Raw genomic sequence first — 8072 nt, forward strand, 5'->3', positions numbered from 1 at the left:
GGAGTCACCAGGAGGAAGGAAGAGGCAAGGGAGGAGTCTTCCTGTGGCCTCCAGAGCGGACACGGCCCTGGATTTCAGATTCAGCCTCCAGAGCCAGGAGAGAATAAGTTTCTGTTGTTTTCTATGCCACCCAATTCATGGAAATTTGTTACCATGGCCCTAGGAAACGTTGTGATATCTGTCTGCAAAAGAATTCGGCTTTCAGAATAAAGAGCACCATAGATCAACCAGGAAAAGACAACGTGATAGAAAAATGACTGAGCTTTGAACACTTTCCAAAAGAGGAATCTACCCTGCAGATAGAGAGGCTTCATCTTATTAACCATCAGACAGAAAAGCAAACTTAAGCCACAATGCGTGTGCCCGCCAGAATGGCTGCAATAAAAAGAGGGAAAATACCGAAGGTTAATGAGGATGTGACTCACAGTGAAGTCACATAATTGGTAGCATAGCTGCACATTGATTAACGACAGTAAGCTCTGAGAAATTTACCCTTAGCCAATTTTGTCACCCTGAGTGCACACCAAAGAGTGCACTTAACCAACTAAGACTTCTGCATCCCGAGGCCATATGATCTCATGGAGACCACCGTCACATGACCGAAATGACATTATTCAGTGCAAGCAGTATTAAGCTAAACATAGACATACTTGATAATCCAGAAATTCAATCCTTGGGTATGTGCCTATTAGAAATATGTACCTAGATCCACCAAAAAGTCTTTTTTTTTTTTTTTTCTCGCAGTACTGGGGATCCAAAAGGGGCCCGGTGCATGCTGGGGGGGCCCTGAGCTGCGCCTCCAGCCCTCCACCAAGAGGCATTTACCGGAACAGTCAAAGCAGCAATATTTGTAATGGTCCCAGACTGGAAGCTGCCCAAATGTCCCTCAATGGTAGAATGGAAAATAGTCATTTATTCACATAACACAATGCTGTACAGCAACTAAAATGAACTATAATGACACACGATCGTATGGCTGTATCTCACATCCTACTGCAGAGGAAAAGAAGCCTAATGCAAAAGCGTATTATCATTGGCATCCGTGGGTATCAAGCACCAAGGAAGCAAAACTAATCTATAATGATGGAAGGCGGGAGGGTGATGGTCCTTTGGGGAGGGGTGCTCAAGAGGCAGCTCCGGGGAGCTCTGCTGGGTCCCTGAGCCGGGGTTGGTTCACCTGTGTCCTCTTGTGAAAATTCACTGAGCTGAACTCTTTCTGAATCGATCCACACCCTTTTCTACATACACAGGTGGTGCATAATGATATTTCAGTCTTGACGGGGCCGCAGAGACGACAGGGTTCCCCTAGGATTGTAATAGAGTTGAAGAACTCCTACCAGCGGGCGCTGTCACGGCTGTCAAACCGCCACAGCACGATGCGTGACCCACACCTTTGGGGTGATGCTGGTATTGACCAACCTACTGAGCTGCCAGGGGTATCAAAAGCACAGCCCATAGAATCCCACACAGTATATGATCATAACGCACAGCTGCGTTACGGGAGCACACAGTTACTGGCCTGTCCTTATTGAAGAAGGAGGAGCAGCCTCAGACATCTCATGTTTATCGCGCCTCCAGGTTGCAGCAAAAGCCACCTGAGCTGGGTGTGGGGCACTCTCCTGTAATCCCAGCAGCTCAGGAGGCTGAGGCAGGAGGATTACAACTTCAAAGCCAGCCTCAGTAATTTAGCAAGGTCCTAAGCAACTCAGCAAGACCCTGGGTCTAAATAAAAAATAAAAAGGGCTGAAGATGTGGCTCAGTGGTTAAGCACCTCTGGGTTCAATCCCCCTACCAAAAAAAGAAGGAGGAGGGGGAGAAGGAGGAAGAGGAGGAGGAGGAAGAAGGAGGAGAAGGAGAAGAAGAAGAAGAAGAAGAAGAAGAAGAAGCCGCCACCACTCAGAGTGACAACCTACACCACCAGGGTGGGTGTGTTTTCCCGGGATGCAGCCCCGATGTTAAGTGATACTCGACTACTATATGTTACATTTTGATGGAATAATGATGAGGAAGGAAGTCATATGCTGAATGAAACAAACAAATCATTCTGCAGTTAAAGGAATTTGGGTTTTTGTTTAGTTGGTGCTGGGGATTGAACCCAGGGTACTCTACCATTGAGCCACATCCTCAGCCCTTTTTACTTTTTATTTTGAGACAGGGTCTCGCTAAGTTGCTGAGAGTCTCACTAACTTGCTGAGGCCGGCCTCAGACTTGTGATCCTCCTGCCTCCGCCTCCCGAGCTGCTGAGCTCACCCATGTGGCCACTGGTATGGCTAAAGGAATGTTTTATGGAAGTCGTGACTTTCCGTCCCCTCCCTGGTATTCAGAATGTCTCTATTTCTAGAAGTGAACGCTGACTGTCGGAAGTCGCCCCAATTCTCCTCATGCTTCGCCAGTGGGGTCCAACCCCTGAAACCTCCCTCCTGGAGTGACAGCCCCTCCTTTGGCCCCCACCTCTGAGCAAGGTCTGTGTCCTCCTTCCAAACCCTGTGGCTCCCCAGCCGGTGGGCTTGGAAAACAAAGTCTCTGACTGTACGAACCTGGGCTTTGGGCCCTGCTCTGGAGTCTGCCTTAGCTGTCCAGTCCCTGGGATCCCAGGTGCCCCTGTGAGCCAGGTCAAGACCTCCTCTGAGCCTGAACAATGACCTCCGCAAAGAACCCCTTCTACATAATGTCACATTCTGAGGTTCCGGAGGGTCGATGAATTCTGGGGATTTCGCTTGGCCCAGTACACGTATGCTGAGAAAATCTCCCAATTGCCTTTCTGGTCTCCTACGGGTGTCTTCTAATGAAAAAAAGTCCCAAAGTTTAACTTAGCTCTGCTGATGTCCCCACCTTATGATTAGTGATTCTGATCTGCTCATGAGGGTGCCTCCCCCTAGGGCCATGTCTCCCGGTGGCTTCTGCTGAAACTCCTTCTCTTTGGTATTTGAGTGTACTGAGGACACTGCCCAGGCCAGGCCCTGAGAGTGACCCCAGGTGCTTCCTCTCTGTTCCCTACTGCCCCTTTCCTTAGGCCGAAGCCCCTGCTCCATACCTTCCAGGTTGCTGGCTGGGATCCGGATGCTTCTGTGTGACTCTCCCAGGACCCCCCATCAGGTGCGGTTCCCAAGATCTGGATTTCCCACTGCCATGGACACCCTTCTAGAATCAGGTCCATTCTCCTGTTGCCGTGGGCACTGGATGGCCTGGCTGGCCTCGCTAGGCCTTCCCTTCATTAGGCGAGCTGTTCCTGCCCAGTAACCTTCTGTTAAGGACTGAATTGTGTCCTCACCCCCAAACTGCAAGTATTGAAGCCCTAACCCACAACGTGACTGGGCTCGGAGACAGAGCCTTTAAAGAGGTAAGGAAGGTTCAGCGAGGTCAGGGGGTGGGACTCTGACCCAATAGGACTGGTGTCCTCTTACAAAGAGGAGGAGGAGGCCCAGGGTCCTGCGTGTACAGACACAAGGCCATCTGAGCACACAGTGGTAGGTGGCCACCTACAAGCCATGGAGTGAGGCCTCTCCAGATGCCGAACTTGCCAACGCCTTGACCTTGGACTCCCGCCTCCGGAACTGTGAGAAAAAACATGACTGGTTTGGTCGCTGGTACCCTGTCAGGGCAGCAGGCGGCCCAGCCCACCCTCAGCTCCTGGGCACTGGGCCTCTCCCCTCCTCCCTGTCTAGGGCTGGGCCCCCCAGCAGGAAGCAAACACGGAGTTGAGGATCTGGGTGCAAAAGTTAATTTGGGAGGAGATGACAGGAAATGGTAGCAGGGAGGGGGCAGTGGGTGGGGAAGGGACAGCCACCAGAAGGCACGACCGCCTTGTCAAGCAGCTTACCCCGCGGGCAGCAGGGGCTAGAGCTTGTTGAAGCTTCTAGAAACCATGGACCTGGACCAGAGTCACTGGACTCCAGGACCACCCGTCATGGGAGGTCAGGTAACTCCCCTGGGATGAAGAGGTTCGACCTGGAGGAAGAAGACATGGAATTGCTTGAAACCAACAGCTTTGCATGTCAAGAGCCCTAAACACCAAGCAGGACTTCCTGGCAAGTTCTTCCAGCAGCTTCTGCTTCCCAGGAGGAGGTTGAGAAGGGGAAAGAGGAAGAGGCTGGGGAGATGCAGGGCAGGGACCCCCAATATCACTGACCATCTCTCCAGCCAGCACACTGTCCTTGATAGCCGGACGGAACCTGGGTATTCTGGGAAGAGGAGAGGGGAGAGGGGGTGAGGGAAGCTGTGAGATAGTCAAAGGCTTTGGCTGCACCTTTAACTTTCAGTTCCATCTGCCACTTGGAGGAAGAGGTGACAGGCACCAGATCTCACTCAGCAGCTGCCACAGACCCTGGGCAAGGGTTCCAGGGCCTGATGCCCAGCTCAGTTCCTTGGCTGGATGAACCCAAGTTCCCTCAACCCACAGTCCCTTGTCGACCACGCAGAAGAGGAAGTCTATCGGGCCTGCCTGGCCCTCAAAATGCCCCGGGGAATTTTTTGGACAACGCATATTTCTGGGCTCCATCCTGGTGAGTTCAAGCTGACAGGTACGGGGAAGAGCCCAGGAATCTTCACTTTTGAAAGCCTCCCAGCCACTTCGGAAGTCCAGGTGGGTAGGGAACTGCTGTTCTGCCTGTTTCCATCCTTGGCTCTAGGATGAGTCTTGGTCTCTTGCCTGTCCCACCCTTGGGTTCAGATGGTACCTTTTGCTTCACCAGTGGGGCGCTAACTACAGGGCTTCCAACTTACTTTTTGTGAGTCAGATGACAGGTTTTGCAGAGGGCAAGGGAGGCTCTCTTGAACAATAGACCAGCGTTGGCCTCCCTCGGCCACAGACCAGGCACGCTCTCATGCATTAATTGCCTCTCCCTGGATCTATTAAATAGATACCTCCATTCTGCCCATTCTATAGATGTGGAAACCGAGACCAGAGACGTCAGAGAGTTCCCTCCAGCAGCACACTGCCAGATACAGATGGTGCTGGGGTCGGATACAGGTAGGTCTGGCTCCCGAGTCCAGGTTCTCTCCCTTCATTTTTTTTTTTTTTTTGTCTTTTAAACCAATTGGCTTATTTTTCATTTGTTTGTTTGGTTTATTTTTCCCCCAGAAGCAGCCCTTGAGACAAAGGTTCTGGAGGATAGAGTTAACTTAGTAGGTTTAGGGAAGGAAGGCAACCAATGAGTATGTCAGTCATTGTCAGGGACCAACTAGGACCTAGGGAGACTATGGCGATGGTGTAAGGCACATTCCTGCCCCAGAGTCACATGAGCCAGGGGGCTTGGGAGCTGGGGGGGGTACACACCCATGGTCACCAGCCACTGTCCAGCCTTCCCTGGGAGTGCTCTTTCCCCTACCACTTTAACGTAGCAAAGTAGCCTCTGGGATAAAGTCCCCAGGCCCAGACATGTGGATACTGTTGGCAGCTACCAGAAGACAGGAGCACACCTACTGGTCCAGCCCGAAGGACAGGGGGATGGGGACAGATGGATTCTGCCTGTGTGACAGAGTCAACCACCGCACTTGCCCCAGAGGAACCTCAGCTGGTTTCTGCAGCCTAGTTTTCCAGAAAACCATAAATAGACAAAACCATTTGAGTGGTGTGCAGAGCTTTACAACCAACCCCGGCTCAGGGATGTGCCAGATTCCTTGAAATTAGCTTATGGTAAACCAGGCACCTTCGAGCCGGATGAAGTTCTTTCTGTTCTAACACTTCTTTCTGACTCAAATTGCAGGAATTCAACTGCTCTTGCTGCCACCCAGTCTATGCAGTGAGTCCCCAGTAAATGGCCCTCTGTGATCCTGGATCTATCTGAATCTTCCTTCTCATGACACCTTGGGCCTGGTCCTCTCCTCCTGGGACAAAGATTTTCTGGAACAGGAGAGCATAATGACAGTTTCTGTACACTTATTAATTTTAAAAAATCATAAAAGTAATAGATGCATATAATAAAAGTTCAAATAACCCAAAAAAGTACTGTGATAAGTGTATCTCCTCCTCCTTCTCCATCCTGGGTCCCCAGTCCTGACCTGCCATAGGCAGCCATCTTGAAAGATGGCGTCCAGCAAGTGGCTAATCACGTGTTCATATCTTTTTTTTTTGCCTCATGAATAATATCCGGCAGCACAAACTCTTGTGAAACTTGTTTTATTTTTTTCACTGAAAAATATATCTTGATGATATCCTTTGCAAATGGAAAATTAGGTTTTTGCCAATTTTCTTTTTTTTTTTTTTCACTTGGAAATGAACCAGATAATTTATTTATCAAATCAAAGAAAGTATTTATACAGAAAGATTCCTCAAAATTGGGGATTGATGTTTAGGATAAATCTTAGAATTATCCAAATTAACTACTTGTCTTTCTCAAAAATAAATATTGCTAATGTTTCCTCCACCACGCAGCTGTAAAACCACATATTATTCATTGAAGGAGGAGCAGAGAAAAACAACTTTTGCTTCCTGGAACATATGGGAAAGGGATCTAAAAATCCCAGCTATTAAGGTGATACTGGACTGATTAGGGCCTTTCTTTGTTAATAACAAAGCCCAGAAGAATAAACAAATGAGGGGTGGGTGACTTAGCTTGATTTGTAAAAATATTAATTGAAGTCATTACATATTATCACTTTGTATAATTATGGCAAAGCATAAGGGGTTATTCACATCATTAAATAGGTCAAGTTAAATTATTTGACAGCAACTTTGCCAGAGGGAGTGCAGTGTTGCAAACATACCCGTTGTCTCTGCATGGGGTACATTTCTGTGAGTGTTATTGTTGGGTCGGGGGCGGCGGGTATGTAGGATAAGTATTTTAACAGATGCTACCAGATCATCTTTGCAAGAGGTTGGCCCCATGGTCACCGGTAGTGCCTTGGAGGGCTGGCTCCTTCCACGCTCTCAGGAGCTCCAGTCCTCTCTTCCCTGGTCTCCATCACCTGCTTTGATCATCTTGTGGCCCCTGACTGTAGCCACGCCAGGCTCTACAACTCCCCTGCAGAGACAGGTGAAGAGCACGCACGTGAGAACAGACATACTGTCCCTCAAAGCTGCAGCAGGGCTTGGCTGCCATGATTTCCGTTTGGCAGAGACTCTCGGGCAAGCAGTGTGCGGGAGCTTCACGCCGGCTGGAAGGGAAGCCCAGGTGTGCTCTGATTGGAGGTGGTCGGCTTGGGAAGCTGGAGGCAGATTAATCAGAAGCAGCATAAGCCCTCGGCTGGGAATAGATTTGGCTCCCTCTGGTTGGTTCTGAGCTGGAAGAGGAGGGTGCTGGCGAGACTGGCGGTTCCTGACCAAGCACTGAAGCGCCGGGCCAGGTGCTACCGGAGCTGTGGACCAGAGTCCCATGTCCTGCACAGCCTGGCTCTTGTCTTTTATTTTATTATTTTAGGGGGTGCTGGGGATCGAACCCAGGGCCTTGTGCTTACAAGGCAAGCGCTCTACCAACTGAGCCAACTCCCCAGCCCCTGGCTCTTGCTTTATTTCAGTCATCAACTGGAGCTCATGCTCCAGCTTGCTCCCGTCCTTAGATGTGCCCATCTTTTCAGAGCGAAGCCCATGCCAGGTGGATGGAGTCTGAGGTGAGGACTCCAGAGGGCTCCCTGTCCCCATGAGAATGTCCCCTCCTTTACATTGTTTTGCATGATGACTTGTTCTGCTTTGCACTAGAGGTCAAGTAATTTAATAGCTCTGTGCCCAGAATACCTGCCAAGGGCCTTTTGTGTGCTGGTAGATTCCCTGTTGCCAGTAGGGGCCTCTCTGTATCTTGGGGCTCCCTGCTGCTCCCCAGTACTGGGAACTGAGTCCAGAGGTACTTCACTACTGAGCCACATCCCCAACCTTTCCTCTTTATTCTTAATCTTTTTTTATGTTTTGAGACAGGGCCTCGTTAAGTTACTGAGGCTGGCCTCAAACTTGGGATCCTCCTGTTTCAACCTCCTGAGTAGCTGGGATTACAGATGTGTACCACTGCAACAGGCCCTTAGGACTGGGGGTTATTCTGCCCCCACTTTCTGCAAAAAAACCACCCTGCCCCAGCTGACAAAGACTCATGACTGGGAATGGGTGTGTATCTCTGAGGGGTGGGCCTCACACTCTTCCCCGT

At 50.0% G+C, this 8072-nt stretch overlaps 1 long non-coding RNA gene and 1 other non-coding gene across 2 annotated transcripts; one reads left to right on the forward strand and one right to left on the reverse strand.

The window, feature by feature from the left end:
• Positions 1–4446: 4446 nt before the first annotated feature.
• LOC124969996 (uncharacterized) lies at positions 4447–5793 on the forward strand. Its single transcript, XR_007106055.1, has 3 exons — positions 4447–4582; positions 4886–4969; positions 5706–5793. It is a non-coding gene; the product is annotated as an uncharacterized LOC124969996 (long non-coding RNA).
• Positions 5794–7355: 1562 nt separating this feature from the next.
• On the reverse strand, positions 7356–7429 carry Trnat-ugu (transfer RNA threonine (anticodon UGU)). The gene has a single exon. It is a non-coding gene; the product is annotated as a tRNA-Thr (tRNA).
• Between the last annotated feature and the right edge of the window lie 643 nt (positions 7430–8072).

Source organism: Sciurus carolinensis, chromosome 18, assembly GCF_902686445.1.
Source record: "Sciurus carolinensis chromosome 18, mSciCar1.2, whole genome shotgun sequence".
NCBI lineage: Eukaryota > Metazoa > Chordata > Mammalia > Rodentia > Sciuridae > Sciurus > Sciurus carolinensis.